We start from the raw sequence: 19,897 nt of genomic DNA on the forward strand, positions 1-19,897 counted from the left end.
CCTAAAAATCAAACACCTATGCTCATCCAAAGACTTCACCAAAAGAGTAAAAAGATTACCTGCAGACTGGGAGATTAGCCATGACATTTTCGATCAGCGTTTGATCTCTAAAATCTACATGATACTGCAAAAACGCAAATGCAGAAATCAAATAACCCAATTAAAAAATAGGCAAAGGATATGAACCAACACTTCACTAAAGAAGCCATTCAGGTGGCTAACAGATACGTGAGGAAATGCTCACAATCATTAGCTATTAGAGAAATGCAAATCAAAACTACAATGAGATTTGATCGCACTCCAACAAGGCTGGCATTCACCCAAAAATCACAAAAGAATAAATATTGGAGAAGTTATGGAGAGATTGGAACACTTATACACTGCTGGTGCGAATGTAAAATGGTAGAAGCACTTTGGAAATCGATTTGGGGCTTCCTTAAAAAGCTTGAAATAGAACTACAATATGATCCACTAATCCCACTCCTTGGAATATATCCTAGAGAAATAAGAGCCTTTACACAAGCAGATATATGCACACACATGTTCATTGCAGCACTGTTTACAATAGCAAAAAGATGGAAGCAACCAAGGTGCCCATCAACGGATGAATGGATAAATAAATTATGGTATATTCACACAATGGAATACTATGCATCGATAAAGAACAGTGAAGAATCTGTGAAACATTTCATAACATGGAGAAACCTGGAAGGCATTATGGTGAGTGAAATTAGTCAGTTGCAAAGGACAAATATTGTATGAGACCACTATTATAAGAACTCGAAAAATAGTTTAAACAGAGAAGAAAATATTCTTTCATGGATATGAGAGTAGGGAGGAAGGGAGGGGGTTTTTTACTAATTAGATAGTAGATAAGAACTATTTTAGATGAAGGCAAGACAACACGCAATACAGGAGAGGTCAGCATAACTAGACTAAACCAAAAGCAAAGAAGTTTCCTGAATAAACTGGACGTTTCAAAGGCCAGCATAGCAGGGGCAGGGTTTGGGGACTGTGGTTTCAGGGGACATCTAAGTCAATTGGCATAATAAAATCTACTAAGAAAACATTCTGCATCCCACTTTTGAGAGTGGCATCTGTGGTCTTAAACGCTAGCAAGCGGCCATCTAAGATGCATCAACTGGTCTCAACCCACCTGGCACAAAGGAGAAGGAAGAACACCAAAGACACAAGGTAATTATAAGCCCAAAAGACAGAAAGGATCACATAAACCAGAGACTACATTAGCCTGAGACCAGAAGAACTAGATGGTGCTCGGCTGCAACTGATGACTGCCCGGACAGGGAACCAACAGGGAACCCCTGAGGGAGCTGGAGAGCAGTGGGATGCAGACCCCAAATTCTTGTAAAAAGACCAGGCTTAATGGTCTGACTGAGACTAGAGGGACCTGGGAGGTCATGATCCCCAGACCTTGTGTTAACCCAAGGCAGGAACCATTCCCAAAGCCAATTCTTCAGACAGGGATTGGACTGGGCTATGGGAGAGAAAATGATGCTGGTGAAGAGTTAGCTTCTTGGCTCAAGTAGACACATGAGACTATATGGGCAGCTCCTGTCTGGAGGAGAGATGAGAGGGCAGAGGGGGTCAGAAGCTGGCCAATTGGATATGAAAATAGAGAGCGGAGGGAAGGAATGTGCTGTCTCATTGGGGGGAGAGCAACTAGGAGGATATAGCAGGTATATATAAATTTTGTATGAGAGACTGACTTGATTTGTAAACTTTCACTTAAAGCACAATAAAAATATATATATATATCCAGGATGGGGGGGAACACACAGTTTTCTAGTAAAATGTATATGATAATATTTTTAAATAAGGACAAAAATTATATTAAGAAAAAGCGAGTTGGGTAATATTCAAAGCACAAGAAACAGCATGAATAAAAACATGAAGGCACAACTCTTTCCTGTCAAAGTCAGCAACATTGAAAATAGAAGCCCCAGAAGAGAAGGAATATTCCCTCATGGAATAGCTCACAAAACTTACTAAAACAAAAAAATGTATATTTTTTCTTATTAAAATACATATATTAAAGCCTTCATTACTAATAAAAAAATCATTAATAAAGCATGGCTAATTTCTGTTTCAGGAGCCCTGGTGGTACAGTGGTTAAGCCCTTGGCTGCTAACCAAAAGGTTATTGGTTTGAACCAACCAGCTGTTCCACAGGAGAAAGATGCCACAGTTGGCTTCTGTGAAGATTTATAGCCTTGGAAATCCTATGGGGCAGTTCTACTTTGTCCTGTCCTATATAGTCGCTATGAGTCAGAATAGACTCAATGATAACGGGTTAATTTGAATTTCATTCCTACTAACACAATTCTGGAAACCCTGGTTGCGTAGTGATTAAGTGCTACAGCTGCTAAACAAAAGGTCAGCTGTACAAATCCACCAGGTGCTCCTTGGAGACTCTGTGGAGCAGTTCTACTCTGTCCTATAGGGCTGCTATGAGCCGGAATTGACGCAACAGCAACAGGTAGGTAATACAATTCTGATGTAACATACAATATTTTTACACAAATAATGTGCACCCTCTGTGCTTGTTTGCCGACCAGCCCTTACCCTGCAGAGCAGCCCCACAAACACCACCATGCCAATCCTCTTTCACATGTTGCTGTAAAAAAAAAAATAGCACAGTGAACTTACAAAAATACCTTGCAGGGGGAAGGCTCGGCCAGCAAACAAATGCAAGTGTGCATTATTTGAGGAAAATACTGTAACAGTTCTATTTTGAACACTTTAGCTTGCCTTACTTCATTTCTAAGAAATGATACTAGTGTTGTCCCCAAAATTACCACTCACAACTTAGATGAGCTGAGAAATTAATGGAAATGCCCTTTCAAGTCCAGCTACATTGCTTTTTTACTGTTTTGAGATACAATTACAAAATATTGACATAGAAAATTCTAGCTCCTACCCCCCCACCAATCTTTAATGGCAGCAAGAGTCAGTAAAGACTCTCTTCATTTGTGAAACAAGATACATTTATTGCATTCTTGTAAGTCTACTGAAAACTGTTAATTTCACATTTTAATTCTGAGTGAGTATGTACTATAGGAATAGTAACTGAAATGTTAATATTAGTAGAAGTATCTTCTAAAGATATGATAAGACATTATTAAAAAAATTAGCACTACATAAAACTGCAATATTCACTTTCAGATTTCTTAAGGGTGATGTTTTTATTTTGGTGAAAATATATGCAACAAAACATATGCCAATTCAACAATTTCTACATATATATAATTCAGGTACTTACATTCCTGGAGTTGCACAACCATTCTTGATATCCTTTACCAAATGATATTATTTTACCAAAATAATATCACTATTAATATAAACTCAATGCTCCCTAAGCAAAATATCCCCCTTTCTTCCCACCCCTGGTAATCACTAATAATTTTTTGTTTCTATGTATTTGCTTATTTCATACAAGTGAGATCATACAGTATTTGTTCTTTTGTGCCTGGCTTATTCCACTCAGCATAGTATTTTCAAGGTTCATCCATGAAGAGGCATGCAACAGGAATTCATTTCTGTTTTTTATTTTTATTTTATTTTGTAGTTATTGAGAATATACATAGCAAAACATACACTAATTTAACCATTTCTACATGTACAATTCAGTGACACTGATTATATTCTTTGAGTTGTACAACCCTTCTCACGCCCCTATTTTGTGCTGTTCATCTCCCATTAGCATAAACTCACTGAACCCTAAGGTTCCTACCTAATCTTTCGAGTTGCTGGCGTCAACTTGATCCCATATAGTTTTTAAAAGAGCATAATGCTCAAGGCAGACTTTTTTTTTACTAGGTAAGGTAAACTATTGTTTGGTTTAAAGATGACGTTAGGGGATATTTTTGTTTTAATGTTTAAAAATTATCTCAGGGCAATAGTTTCAGGAGTTTTCTAGCCTCTATGGCTTTAAAAAGTCTGGCGTCCATGAGAATTTGAAATTATGTTCTGCATTTTGCACCTTTTGATCATGATTCCTCTATAGAGTCTTTGATCAAAATGTTCAGTAATGGTAGTGGGCACCATCCAGTTCTTCTAGTCTCATAGCAAAGGAGGCAGTTGCTCATGGAAACAATTAGCCACACATTCCATATCCTCCTCCTATTCCTCACTCTCCTTCTTCCTCTGTTGCTCCAGGTGAATAAAGACCAATCGTCATGCCTTGGAAGGACTTTATTTCTCTTTATAGGTGAATAATATGCCATTGTATGTACCTACCACATTTTGTTTATCCATTCCTCTATTGATGGACATTTTGGTTGCTCCCACATTTTGGCAATTGTTAAAAGTGCTACAATGAACACTGGTGTTCAGGTTTCTGTTTGCATTCCTGATTTCACTTCCTTTGGGTATATACCTAGGATTGGGATTGCTGGGTCATATGCTAAATCTATATTCAACTTTTTGAGGAACCACCAACCTATTTTCCACTGTGGCTGTAACATTTTACATTCCCACCAGCAATGGATGAAGGTTCCAGTCTGCATGATCTTTTATTTCCTGTTTTTGTTTGTTTATATCATTGCCATTCTAATGCAGGTGAGGTGGTATCTCACTGGGATTTTGATTTGCATCTCCCTAATTTTTTAATGGCTATGAGTCAAAATCGACTCAACGGCAATGGGTTTTTGTTGTTTTTTTTTTAATGGCTAATGGCATCTGTCAGTTTGTCGTACTTCGGGGGCTTGTGTGTTGCTCTGATGCTGGAAGTTATGCCAATCATAACAAATACAGGCTGGGTCACCCATGGTGGACAGGTTTCAGCTGAGCTTCCAGACTAAGACAGACTAGAAAGATGGACGCTGCAGTTTACTTCTGAAAAGAATTAGCCAGTGAAAACCTTATGAATAGCAGTGGAACATTGTCTGATACAGTGTCAGAAGACGAGTCCCTCGGGTTGGAAGACACTCAAAATATGACTGAGGAAGAGCTGCCTCCTCAAAGTAGAGTCGACCTTAATGATATGGATGGAGTCAAGTTTTCAGGACCTTCATTTGCTGATGTGGCACTACTCAAAATAAGAAGAAACAGCTGAAAACATCCATTAATAATTGGGACCTGGAATGTATGAAGTATGAATCTAGGAAAATTGAAAATCATCAAAAATGAAATGGAACACATAAAAATCAATATCCTAGGCATTAGTGATCTGGAATGGACTGGTATTGGTCATTTTGAATTGGACAATCATATGGTCTACTATGCCAGGAATGACAGCTTGAAGAGGAATGGCGTTGCATTCATGGTCAAAAAGAACATTTCAAGATCTATCCTGAAGTACAATGCTGTCAGTGATAGGATAATATCCATACGCCTACAAGGAAGACCAGTTAATATGACTATTATTCAAATTTACGTATCAAACGCTAAGGCCAAAGATGAAGAAATTGAAGATTTTTACCAACTTCTGCAGTCTGAAATTGATCAAACATGCAATCAGGATGCACTGATAATTACTGGTGATTCGAATTCGAAAGTTGGAAACACAGAAGAATTGGTAGCTGGAAAATATGGTCTTGGTGGTAGAAATGATGCCAGGGATCTTATGACTGAATCTTGCAAGACCAAAGACTTCTTCATTGCAAGTATCTTTTTCCACCAACATAAATGGTAACTATTTTTTTTATACACATGGACCTCGCCAGATGGAATACACAGGAAACTAATCGACTACATCTGTGGAAAGAGATGATGGAAACGCTCAATATCTGACTGCAGAACAGATCATCAATCATTCATATGCAAGTTCAAGTTGAAAATGAAGGAAATTAAAAACAAGTCCACCAGCGTCAAAGTACGACGTTGAGTATATCCCACCTCAATCTAGAGACCATCTCAAGAATAGATTTGAGGTGTTGAACACTAATGACCGAAGGCCAGACTAGCTGTGAAATGGCATCAAGGACATCATACATGAAGAAAGCAAGAGGTCATTAAAAAGACAGGAGAGAAAGAAAAGACCTGAATGAATGTCAGAAGAGACTCTGAAACTTGCTCTTGAACATCGAGCAGCTAAGACAAAATGAGAAAATAAAAGAGCTGAACAGAATATTTCAAAGGGTGACTCAGGAAGACAAAGTAAGGTATTATGATCACAAGTGCAAAGACCTGTAGATAGAAAACCAAAAGGGAGCAACATGCTCAGCATTTCTCAAGCTGAAAGAGCTGAAGAAAAAACTCAAGCCTCAAGTTGCAATACTGAAAGAATCTAGGGGGAAAATATTAAATGACACAGGAAGCATCAAAAGAAGATGGAAGGAATACAGAGTCACTATACCAAAAAGAATTGGTCGACATTCAAACATTTCAGGAGGTAACATATGATTAGGAATGGATGGTGCTGAAGGAAGAAGTCCAAGCTGCACTGAAGACATTGGCAAAACACATGGCTCCAGGAAGTGATGGAATACCAATTGAAATGTTTCAACAAATGGATGCAGCTCTGGAAGTACTCATTCAACTATGCAAAAAAATTTGGAAGACAACTACCTGGCCAACCGACGAAAAAGATTCATATTTATGCATATTCTTAAGAAAGGTGATCCAACTGAATGCAGAAATTATCAAACAATATCATTAATAACACATGCAAGCAAAATTTTGCTGAAGATCATTCAAAAGTGGCTGCAGCAGTATATCAACAGGGAACTGCCAGAAACTCAAGCTAGATTCAGAAGAGGACGTGGAACCAGGGGTATCATTGCTGATTTCAGATGGATCCTGGCTAAAAGCAGAGAATACCAGAGAGATGTTTACCTGTGTTTTATTGACTATGTTAAGGCATTCAATAGTGTGGATTATAACAAATTATGAACAATATTGCAAAGAATGGGAATTCCAGAACTCTTAATTGTTCTCATGAGGAAAGTGTACATAGATCAAGAGACAGAACAGAACAAGGGAACACTGCATGGTTTAAAGTCAGGAAAGATGTGTGTCAGGGTTGTATTCAATCTGTATGCTGGCCAAATAATCCGAGAAGCTGGACTATATGAAGAAGAACGGGACATCAGGATTGGAGAAGGACTCATTAATGCCCTGCATTATGCAGATGAACAACCTTGCTTGCTGAAAGTGAAGAGGACTTGAAGCACTTACTGATGAAGATCAAAGACTACAGCCTTTAGTATAGATTACACCTCAACATAAAGAAAACAAAAATCCTCGCAACTGGCCAATAGGCAACATCATGATAAACAGAGAAAAGATTGAAGTTGTCAAGGATTTCATTTTACTTGGATCCACAATCAACAGCCATGGAAGCAGCAGTCAAGAAATCAAAAGACTTGTTGCATTGGGCAAATCTGTTGTAAAAGACCTCTTTAAAGTGTTCAAAAGCAAAGATGTCACTTTGAGGACTAAGGTGTGCCTGACCCAAGCCATGGTATTTTCAATCGCCTCTCATGCGTGTGAAAGCTGGATGATGAATAAGGAAGATCGAAGGAGAATTGACTCATTTGAATTATACTGTTGGCAAAGAATGTTGGGTATACCATGAACTGCTAAAAGAACAAACAAATCTATCTTGGAAGAAGCACAGCCAAAATGCTCCTTAGAAGGGAGGATGGCGAGACTTCATCATAGTTTGGACATGTTATCAGGAGGGACCAGTCCCTGGAGAAGTACATCATGCTTAGTAAAGTAGAAAGTCAGTGAAAAAGAGGAAAATCCTTAATGAGATGGATTGACACAGTGGCTGCAACAATGGGCTCAAGCATAACAAAGATTGTGGAGATGGCACAGTACTGGGCGATGTTTCATTATGTTGTACATATGTTCATGATGAGTAGGAACCAGCTCGATGGCACCTAACAACAACTAAAAAGTGAGCACAACACCTGGTGGGCTCTTTGGATTTTCAAGGCAACACTTCCCTCATTTGGCTGTGCTACTGTTGCCTATTTACCAAGTAAATAGAAAAGGTGTTAATTTTGAGTGCAGCCAGAACAAGTGAAAATGGAATCATATTAAATGCTCTTTAAAACCGGATAAGGCAGAAAAAGAGATGAGAGTACAAAACAGACACAAAAGAGAACTAAGAACTAGGGCAATACATAGGAAAACAGTTACAAATATGGTAGATATCAATTCAACTATATCAATAATCACTTTAAATGTGAATGGTCTAAATGTACTAATTAAAAGACAGAGATTGTCATAGTGGATAAATGGACAAAACCCAACTATATGTTGTATACAAGATCCATACCTACTTTAAATATAAAGACATAAGACATAGATAGGTTAAAAAGTAAAGGGCTAGTGATGGGTCAAAAGAAAGTAGCAGCAACAATATTATCTTCAGACAAAGCAGAATTCAGCTCAAGGAACATTATCAGGGATAAAGAGGAGTATTATGGAATGAGAAAAGAATCAATTCTCCAAGAAGACGTAACAATTCTAAATGTACGTGTGCCTAATAACAAAGCATCAAAATACATAAGGTAAAAATTGATACAACTGCAAGGAGAAGTAGAAAAATCCACTATAATAATGGATAGAGTTTTTAGCACTCTTCTGTCTGTAATTGGCAGATCCAGCAGGCAGAAAACCAGTAAGGATATTTTCTTAGATATCTAGTGCTTCTATAACAGAAATACCACAAGTAGTTTACCCCCTCACAGCCTCCAAAAAACCCAGTGCCATCAAGTCGATTCCGACTCATAGCGACCCTATAGGACAAAGTAGAACTGCCCCGTAGAGTTTCCAAGCAACACCTGGTGGATTTGAACTGCTGACTCTTTGTTTGGTTCGCAGCTGTAGCACTTAACCACTACGCCACCAGGGTTTCCCTCTCACAGCCTAACCCAAAAAAACCAAACCCAGTGCCGTCGAGTCGATTGCGACTATGAGTCTCACAGCCTAGGAGGTCAGAATTCCAAATTCAGGGCGCCAGCTTCCAAGGAATGTTTTCTCTGTCGGTTCTGGGCAAGGGTCTCTGTCATCAAACTTCCCCTGGCCTAGGACCTTCTCAGGGCAGGGACCCTGGGTCCATAGGACATACTCAATCCCGGTTCTTCTTTCTTTCTTTCTCTCTCACTTCTCTGTTTTATATCTCAAAACAGATTGACTCAAGATACAACCTAATCTTGTAGATTGAGCTCTGGCTCATTAACATTAACTGTCTCTAATCCTGCCTCATTAACATCATGGAGGCGGGATTTACAACACATAGGAAAATCATATCCGATAACAAAATGATGGACAATCACACAGTACTGGGAATCATGGCCTCACCAAGTTGACACACATTTTGTGAGGACACAGTTCAATTGATAACAAATATAGTTGAACTGAACAGCACCATCAATGAACTGGATCTAATTGACATTTACAGAATACTTCATCCAACAAGAGCAAAACACACATTCTTCTCAAGCTCACATCAAACATTTGCCAAGACGGGCCACCTTCAGGGCCATAAAACACACCTTAACAAAATTAAAAAAGTGGATATCATACAACGTATGCTGTCAGACCACGAAGGAATTAAACTAGAAATCAATAACGAAAGATAACAGGAAAAATCCCAAAATATTTGGAGATCAAACAACGCACTTCTAAATAACACATGGGTCAAAGATATCTCAAGAAAAGATAAAAAAAATATATTTAACTAAATGAAAATACAGCTTATCAAAATCTGTGAGATGCAGCAAAAGCAATACTTAGAAGGAAATTTATAGCACTTAATGCATATTTTAGAAAAGAAAAAGATCTAAAATCAATAATCTAAGCATGAAAGATGAGCAAATTAAATCCAAAGTAGACAGAAAACAAAAGCTGGTTCTCTAAAAAATCAAAAAGATATTTGACATCTTTAGTCATTAGGGAAATGTAAATTAAACCTACAGTGCAATACCACTTGCCACATATTAGAAAGGCTGAAATAAAAGAGACTGATCAGAACCAAATGCTGGCAATGATGTGGATGTTCTGAATTCTCATAAACTGCTGGTGGAAATGTAAAATCTTACAACCACATTGGGAAACAACTTGACAGTTTCTTAAAAAATTAAAGCTAAACCCTACCATGATTCCACTCCTAGATATTCATCCAAGAGAAATGAAAGCATATGCCTTGTTTGAACCCTTATTCAAACCAATCAAATGCAAATATAGCTTTTTAGACAAGCAGAGAAAACTGAACATGTACTGGTAGTTGGATGATATTAAAAGATTTTTGTTAATTTAGGGGCTATGATAGTGATATTATGGTTATCTTTTTTATATGTTAGCATAGTAAAGTATTCATGGGAGAAATGATAATATGCCTGGGACTTGCTTTGAAATTATTCCCTCTCCCCCAAAAAAGTGAGGGGGCATGTGGGATAAATGAAGCTAAAATTGCAATGTGTTGATAATTTTTGAACCTAGGTGACAGGTATTAAAAGGTTAATTCTGATATTTTCTCCACTTTTGTATATGTTTGATACTCGTAATAATAATTTTAATACGTTTTTAGGGTCTTATGGTCATGTAGGCTAGAAGGCCACCTTGCTAGTACCTATGAGAGATATTTGAACTCTAGAAATACAGCTTACTTGAGAATTATTTTGAGAGTCAGAATAGTATAATGGCTCAGCTCCTATTCTGAATTTAGATCGCTATGAGTCAGAAATGACTCCACGGCAGTGGGTAGTTATAAATTCTGGCTCTCCTGCTTACTAACTGCACAGCCTTGTTGTTGTTGTTGTTAGGTGCCATCAAGTCAGTTCCGACTCATAGTGACCCTGTGTACAACAGAATGAAACACCGGCTGGTCCTGCGCCATCCTCACAGTCGTTGTTATGCTTAAGCCCATTGTTGTAGCCACTGTGTCAATCCACCTCATTGAGGGTCTTCCTCTTTTTCACTGACCCTCTACTTTACCAAGCATGATGTCCTTCTCCAGGGACTGATCCCGCAAGACAATATGTCCAAAGTATGTGAGATGTAGCCTCACCATCCTTGCTTCTGAGGAGCATTCTGGTTGTGCTTCTTCAAAGATAGATTTATCTGTTCTTTCAGCAGTCCATAGTATATCCAATATTCTTCTGCAACACCACAATCCAAAGGGTCAATTGTTCTTTGGTCTTCCTTATTCATCGTCCAGCTTTCACATTGCATAGGAGGTGATTGAAAATACCGTGGCTTGGGTAAGGGGCACCTTAGTCTTCAAGGTGACATCTTTGCTTTTCAACACTAAAGAGGTTTTTTGAAGCAGATTTGCCCAGTGCAAGGCGTCTTTTGATTTCTTGACTGCTGCTTCCATGGCTGTTGATTATTGATCCAAGTAAAATGAAATCCTTGACAATTTCAATATTTTCCCCGTTTATCATGATGTTGCTTATTGGTCCACTTGTGAGGATTTTTGTTCTCTTTAAAATTTTTTTTTTTTTTTTTATGTTGAGGTGCAATCCATACTGAAGGCTGCGGTCTTTGATCTTCATCGGCAAGTGCTTCAAGTCCTCTTCACTTTCAGCAAGCAAGATTGTGTCATCTACATAAAGAAGGTTGTTAATGAAAATTCCTCCAATCCTGGTGCCCTGTTCTTCTTTATATACCTCAGCTTCTTGTATTATTTCCTCAGCATACAGACTGAATGAGTATCGTGAAAGGATACAACCCTGAAGCACACGTATCCTGACTTTAAATCATGCAGTATCCTCTTGCTCTGTTTCAACGACTGCGTCTTGATCTATGTGCAGGTTCCTCAGGAGCACAATTAAGTATTCTGGAATTTCCATTCTTAGCAATGTTATCCGTAATTTGTTATGATCCACACAGTCCAATGCCTTTGCATAGTCAATAAAACATGGGTAAACAGCTTTCTGGTATTCTCTGCTTTCAGCCAGGATCCATCTGATATCAGCAATGCTGTCCCTGATTCTGAATCCAGCTTGAATTTCTGGCAGTTCCCTGTCAACATACTGCTGCAGCAGCTTTTGAATGATCTTCAGCAAAAGTTTACTTGCGTGTGATATTAATGATATTGATCGATTATTTGTGCATTCGGGGCATCACCTTACTTGGGAACAGGCATAAATATAGAACTCTTTCAGTCGGTTGGCCAGGTAGTTGTCTTCCAAATTTCTTGGCATAGATGTGTGAGTACTTCCAGCGCTGCACGCCAATTGTTGAAACATCTCAATTGGTATTCCATCAGTTCCCACAGCCTTATTTTTTGCCAATGCCTTCAGTGCAACTTGGACTTCTTCCTTTGGTACCATTGGTTCCCACTCATATGGTACCTCCTTTTTTGTATAGTGACTCTGTGTATTCCTTCCATCTTCTTTTGATGCTTCCTAAGGCTTTTAATATTTTGCCTATAGAATTCTTCAACATTGCAACTTGGGGCTTGAATTTTTTCTTCAGTTCTTTCAACTTGAAAAATTCAGAGCCTATTCTTCCCTTTTGGTTTTCCATCTCCAGATCTTTGCCCATGTCATTATGATACTTTTCTTTGTCTTCTTGAGCTGCCCATTGAAATCTTCTGTTCAACTCTCTTACTTCGTCATTTCTTCCTTTCACTTTAGCTACTCAGCATTCAAGAACAAGTTTCAGGGTCTCTTGTAACATCTATTTTGATCTTTTCTTTCTTTCCTGTCTTTTTAATGACCTCTTGCTTTCTTCATGTATGATGTCCTTGATGTCATTCCACAACTCATCTGGTCTTCAGTCATTATTTCAATGCATCAAATCTATTCTTGAGATGGTCTCTAAATTCAGGTGGGATATACTCAAAGTTGTACTTTGGCTCTTGTAGACTTGTTCTAATTTTCTTCAGTTTCAACTGGAAATTGCATATGAGCAATTGATGGTCTGTTCCTCAGTCGGCCCCTGGTCTTGTTCTGACTGATGATATTGAGCTTTTCCATTGCCTCTTCCCACAGACGTATTTGATTTGATTCCTTTGTATTCCATCTGGCAAGGTCCACGTGTATAGTCATTGTTTATGTTGTTGAGAAAAGGTATTTGAAATGAAGAAATAATTGGTCTTCCAAAATTCTATCATGTGGTCTCTAGCATCATTTCTATCACCAAGGCCATATTTTCCAACTACCAACCCTTCTTTGTTTCTAGCTTTCACATCCCAATCTCCAGTAATTATTGCATCTTGATTGCATGTTCAATCAATTTCATACTGCAGGAGCTGGCAAAAGTCTTCAATTTCTTCATCTTTGGCCTTAGTGATTGGTGCATAAATTTGGATAATGGTCGTATTAACTGGGCTTCCTTGTAGATATATGGATATTATCCTATCACTGACAGCACTGTACTTCAGGATAGATCTTAAATATTCTTTTTGACATTTAATGCAATGCCATTCCTCTTCAAGTTGCCATTCCTAGCCTAGTAGACCAATATGCTTGTCTAATTCAAAATGGCCAGTAGCTGTCCATTTCAGCTCACTAATGCCTAGAATATCAATGTTTATGCATTCCATTTCTTTTTAGATGATTTTCAATTTTCCTAGATTCATACTTCGTACATTCCAGGTTCCGATTATTAATGGATATTTGCAGCTCTTTCTTCTCATTTCGAGTTGTGTCACGTCAGCAAACGAAGATCCCGAAAGGTTGACTCTACCCATGTCATTAAGTTCAACTCTACTTTGAGGAGGCAGCTCTTCCCCAGTCGTTCTTTGAGTGCCTTCTAGCCTGAGGGGCTCATCTTCTAACACTATACCAAACAATGTTCTGCTGCTATTCATAAGGTTTTCACTCGCTAAATCTTTACAGAAGTAGACTTCCAGGCCTTTCTTCCTAGTCTATCTTAGTCTGGAAGCTCAGCTGAAACCTGCCCTCCATGGGTGACCCTGCTGGTACTTGAATACCGTGGCATAGCTTCCAGCATCACAGTAACAGGAATCCCCCATAGTACGACAAACTGACAGACAAGTGGGGGAACTGCACAACCCCAGGAAATTTAAATTAACTTTCTAAACCTCAGTTTTCTTATTATTTTAACGGAAATAATGACTGTATTAACTTTATAGAATTATTGTGAACTCTAAACTAAACCTCATAAGAAGTGATAACATAGTGCCTGACACATAATAAATATGCAATAAAGGTTAACTTATTTACTAATCTATAGCCTCAGGATCCATTTTGAAAGAGAAGAAATATAAATTCTTTAAATTTTGTAAATTTATAAGTTTTATAAAATTCAAAATTTTATGGAATTCTAAAGCTGAAAATGATCTGCAGAAATCATGGTATCTTCAAGTAACTTGAAGTCTAAGTCACCAGAAAGAATTGTCCAGTCATCTGGAACAGAGACTATAAAGATGCCATACGACCTATTTTCTCTTACTTGTATTATCTGTTTGTTTTTCTCCCTGGATCCTACATTTTTTCCCCACAATATACTGTTTTAGAAGCTAGCACTGTATACAATTTTTTTTAAAAAGGAATATGATGTACTGCAGAATGTAGACAAATTACTTCATTGTAATTATTTCATGCCTTAATGTAATAAACAGCATTTATAAATGAGAGACTTGAGGAATAAAGGTGTTACATTATCACACCGATTTGAGAAAATAATTTGGATTATGTGTGAATGGACATTAAAGGAATAATATTGGATTCATTATTACTATATATTTGTAACTAATTACATTCCAGCTTTCCTCTCAGAAGCTCAAAGTAGTTTTTTTGTTTGTTTTTGGTTTTTTTTTTTATATCTACTGAGCTCAAGTCTTTAAGTCTCTCCATTGTATAGAAATTCTGTTACCCAGCACACTACCAAACTGAATGCTTTCAACATTTGTGTTAACTGCCACTTCTGTTACATTTATTTGTACCTAAACCCGTTGTCATCGTGCCGATCCAACTCATATCGACCCCATAGGACAGAGTAGAACTGCCCTACAGGGTTTCCAAGGCTGTAGCCTTTACAGAAACCTACTGCCATACCTTTCTCTGCTGAGTGGCTGTTGGATTCGAACCCCTGACCTTTGGTAAGCAGCTAAGCACTTAACCACTACACCACCAGGCCTCACCTTATTTGTACCTAGGTTTGCAAAATGCACAGAGGCAAAAATTATCTTAACAGTAATGACCTTAAAATACATAAGTTTAAATCAAGCTGTTTCTGATATAAAGGCAAACTTTTAAATTTCAAAATGAGATTGCATTTAACCTTACTTGCAAACAAGATTTTAGTTTGTTTTTTCAGTGAAGAAGGCAGAAAGATAGTATTTTTTATAACAAATTTCTGAAATCTTTGCCTAATTTAAATTTCTAATGGGTTGCTACCCCCCTAAAAAAAGTATGTTAATTGAATTCCAAAGCTACTTTGTTGCTTTTTCTATAATAAACATTCCAAAACTGTTGTGCTTAAGAATATCCAGAATTCTGGATTATCAAAGATCCATATTAGATAATGCTCAATCCTACTTATATGGTGTGTTTTATTATAGTATAAATTTTCAGAAATTTGGGGTTTTGCAGCTCTCTAGTGACCAAAAATACTTTAACAACTAAAATGCCTAATTTTTTAATATGCTAAATATAATAAAGTTTGCTGCAGAAAATTATATACTTAAGAAAATGGTGTCATCTTTCAGGACCCTGGGGCATTATGAAATACACTGTACTGGCAGTTAAATAGAAATTGTTAAAGCACTTTCCTCTGAGAATGTGACTTAAACACTAACTTGTCATTTCATTTACCCTGACAATATCCCTATGATATACTTGGGGGCCAAGGCTCATTTGGAAGTATAAAAAGAAAACTAGATTTATTCCTTTTGTGTGACTAATAAAGTGATACGTACTAGAAAAATCTTACCACTGTCCTGATTTTATAAAGGTTTGTGGTCACTATTTCTTGAATATTATTTATAAGTCCTTGATTTAGAGGCTCTGGGGATAGAAATAACATGGTTGTTTCACGGCTATGGCTGCAAATTTGGGTTCCTTACAGCCATTAAATGCATAAATATGCAATACCATAAACACATACACAAAATTTAAAGTATCAATAAATAAATACATTCCAAAGGTGCTTTGAAGGCTAATTGGGGGTGGGATGGAAGGTGGCTCATGTAGAAAGGCAAATCGAAAAGCAGAAATTCCTGTTTTAAGGGTAGCAAATACAGGCATTCAGAGAGTTCCTACTTTAAAAACCAGTTTTCTCAATATGTAAGAATATACTTATATCTCCAGACAAATAGCTAAGTAAAAATATTTCAGAGGATAGTTCTACTTATGAGTTCTAAGAACTTTATATTTCATACCAGTGCATGTTTTGTACAATCAAATAAGTGTGTACACAGGGCTGATAATACTTTATAAATATCCCCTAAAAAAAGCTTTAATAAGCTCTTTGGAAGCAAGGATGGCGAGACTTCATCTCACGTACCTTAGGCAAGTTCCCAGGAGGGACCAGTCCCTGGAAAAGGACATCATGCTTGGTAAAGTAGAGGGTCAGTGAAAAAGACAAAGACCCTCAATGAGGTGGATTGACACAGTGGCTGCAACAATGGGCTCAAGCATAACAATGATTGCAAGGATGGTGCAGGACCAGCCAGTGTTTCGTTCTGATGTGCATAGGGTCGCTGTGAGTTGGAACTGACTCCTTGGCTCCTAACAACAGCCGTGTCTGTTTAAATTTAACTTATATTTCTTACTCAGTTTTTTTTTTTTTTATGTAAGGAAAAGGACAAGTCAAGTTAACTGTGAAGACTGAGATCTGGCATCAAAATTATGCAATTTCATACAGGTATTTCGAATAGCCTCTGTGTTTTTTTTTTTTTAGTATGTTGCTATGTAAGATAATCAAATTGATTTTCCTACATATATTACCTTACAACAATACTTTTTAATGAAAATCATACCATTAATGCTTTATTCTCCATTCAAACACTGAAAGATATTATGATTAATAAAGAAATATCAAATCCTAAATATTTAGCATACTTTTATCCTAATATTAACACCAGCTTTGTATTATTAAGTGACACAGAAATTTAAATAATTATAGGGTCATTTCAGACAATGAAGACAGCCAATTTGTTTAACTTAAATAAAATGGAATTTCCATTTCCTTCTCCATAGCTAGCCCACCCTTAGTGCAGAATATCCACATTGATACTATTTACAGCAGGAAAGACTTCAGTAGGTCATCTGGTACAGTCCACTGTAAAAAGACAAGTCAAAAATTCAACAGCACAAAATGGTTATATTCTAGCCTAACTAAAAATCTGTTAAAAATATTTTGTAATATATTTTGATATCCTGTTCCAACACTTAATTGCTAATTTAATCTTGAAAAGGAGTCCCTTAACTTCAGTCAATTTTTTGGAACTCCCAAATAATTCCTGATCTTGGACGTGGGTCATTTGGGATTTTATTAATTTTTACCTTAAGTCCTGTTTTGCTATTCTGACAATTTCCATTCCTAAAATGCCTTTATCATCTTTTTCTGATTATAAAATTAATATACAAATACCAACTAAAACACAGAAAAATATAAAGTGTCCTGTCCAATTACTGTTAAACAAGTGGTAAATTTTAAGCCTTGACTTTTGGATGAGAAGGATGGGTCCAATGACAAATTAATTAATCCTTTTGCCCTGGACTAAATATACTTCTACAGTTACGTCATAGCAGTTAAAATAAATCACGCTAGAAGGAAAAAAAAATCTGTGAAAATGTAATCAAAAGAAACCTTACTACCAAAAAACTCATGATGCAGAAAAACACCAAATTCCTATTCAAACAACATACATAAATGGGAAAACATAATATGCTTATGGATAGGTAGACTCAACATTGTGAAAATGTCAATTCTATCCAGAGCAATGTACAAAAAAAAAAAAAAAAAAAGCAATCCCGATCCATATACCAACTGCATTCTTTAATGAGATGGAAAAACTAATCATTAACTTTATATGGAAAGGGAAAGCGGCCCAGATAAGAAAAGAATTGTTGAAGCAAATCATTATTGAAGAAGAACAAAGTAGGAGGCCTCAAACTACCTGACCCCAGAACCTACTATACAGCTACAGTAGTCAAAACAGCCTGATACTAGTACAACAACAGACACATTGACCAATGGAACAGAATTGAGAACTCAGATGTAAATTCATCCACCTGTGGCCACCCAATCTTTGACAAAGGCCCAAAGTCCGTTAAATGGGGAAAAGACAGTCTTTTAAACAAAGGATGCTGGAAAAACTGGATGCCCGTCTGTAAAAAAATGCAACAGGACCTATACCTTCCACCATACACAAAAACTAATTCAAAATGGATCAAAGACCTAAATATAAAACCAAAAACCGTAAAGATCATGGAAATAAAAAGAGTCAACACTAGAGGCCCTACTACCAGCATGAACAGGATACAAACCATAACTAACAATACACAAACACTAGAAGATAAGCTAGATAACTGGGATCATCTAAAAATTAAACACTTATGCTCATCAAAAGACTTCACCAAAAGAGTAAGAAGAGAACCTACAGATTGGGAAAAAAATTTTGGCCATAGCATATCCGACAAAGGTCTAATCTCTAAAATCTGCAAGAAAATCTAACACCTCTACAACAAAAAAGACAAATAATCAAATTTAAAAAAAGGATATGAACAGACACTTCACCAAAGAAGACATTTAGATGGATAACAGACACATGAGGAAATGCTCGCCATCACTAGCCATTAGAAAAATGCAAATCAAAACTACAATGAAATACCATCTCACCCTGACATTACTGGCACAAATCAAAAAAACAGAAAATAACAAATGTTAGAGAGGCTGCAGGGAGATTGGAACTCTTATGCACTACTGGTGGGAATGCAAAATGGTACAACCATTTTGTTAAACGATGTGGCACTTCCTTAAAAAGCTAGAAATAGAAATACCACATGATTCAGCAGTCCCACTCCTAGGAATATATCCCAGGGAAATAAGACATATGCACACGCATGTTCATTGCAGCATTATTCACAACAGCAAAAAGACAGAAACAACCCAAGTGTCCATCAACAGATGAATGGATAAACAAACTATGGTACATACACACAGTGGAATACTAGGCAACAATAAAGAACAATGATGAATCTGCAAAATATCTCACAATGTGGATGAATCTGGAAGGCATTAATCTGAGTGAAATAAGTCAATCACAAAAATATTGTATGAGACCACTATTATAAAAATTCATGAAAAAATTTACACACGGAAAGAAACAATTTTTGATGGTTATGAGGGAGGTGAGGGGTAAGGAGGGAAAAAACTAACTAAAAAAAAAAGATAGCCAAAATGCTCCTTAGAAACTAGTATGGTGAGACTTCATCCCGGTACTTTGGACATGTTATCAGGAGGGATCAGTCCCTGGAGAAGCACATCATGCTTGGTAAAGCAGAGGGTCAACAAAAAAGAGGAAGACTCTCATTGAGATGGATCGACACAATGGCTGCAGCAATGGGCTTAAGCATAACAACCATTGTGAGGATGGCTCAGGACCAGGCAGTGTTTCGTTCTGTTGTACCTAGGGTCCCTATGAGTCAGAACCAACTTGACAGCACTTAACAACAACAGACAATAGATAATTGGTAACTCTGGTGAAGGGTAAGACAGTACACAATACTGGGGAGGTCAGCACAACTTGACCAAAGCAAAGTCATGGAAGCTTCATAGATACATCCAAACTCTCTCAGGGACCAAATTACTGGGCTGAGTGCTGGGGACTATGGTCTCAGGAAACATCTAGCTCTATTGGCATAACATAGTTTGTAAAGAAAATGTTCTACATCCTACTTTGCTGAATAGTGTGTGGGGTCTTAAAAGCTTGTGAGCAGCCATCTAAGATGTATCTACTGGTCCCACCCAGTTTGGAGCAAGGGAGAATGAAGAAATCCATA

General features: G+C 37.3%; 1 protein-coding gene across 2 annotated transcripts in view; it reads right to left on the minus strand.

The window, feature by feature from the left end:
* Nucleotides 1-19,897, minus strand: part of LOC126069055 (transmembrane protein 182-like) — a 413,220-nt gene that overhangs the window by 177,656 nt on the left and 215,667 nt on the right. The window lies entirely within an intron of this gene.

The sequence above is a fragment of the Elephas maximus genome, chromosome X, assembly GCF_024166365.1.
Source record: "Elephas maximus indicus isolate mEleMax1 chromosome X, mEleMax1 primary haplotype, whole genome shotgun sequence".
In the NCBI taxonomy this organism is placed as follows: Eukaryota; Metazoa; Chordata; class Mammalia; order Proboscidea; family Elephantidae; genus Elephas; species Elephas maximus.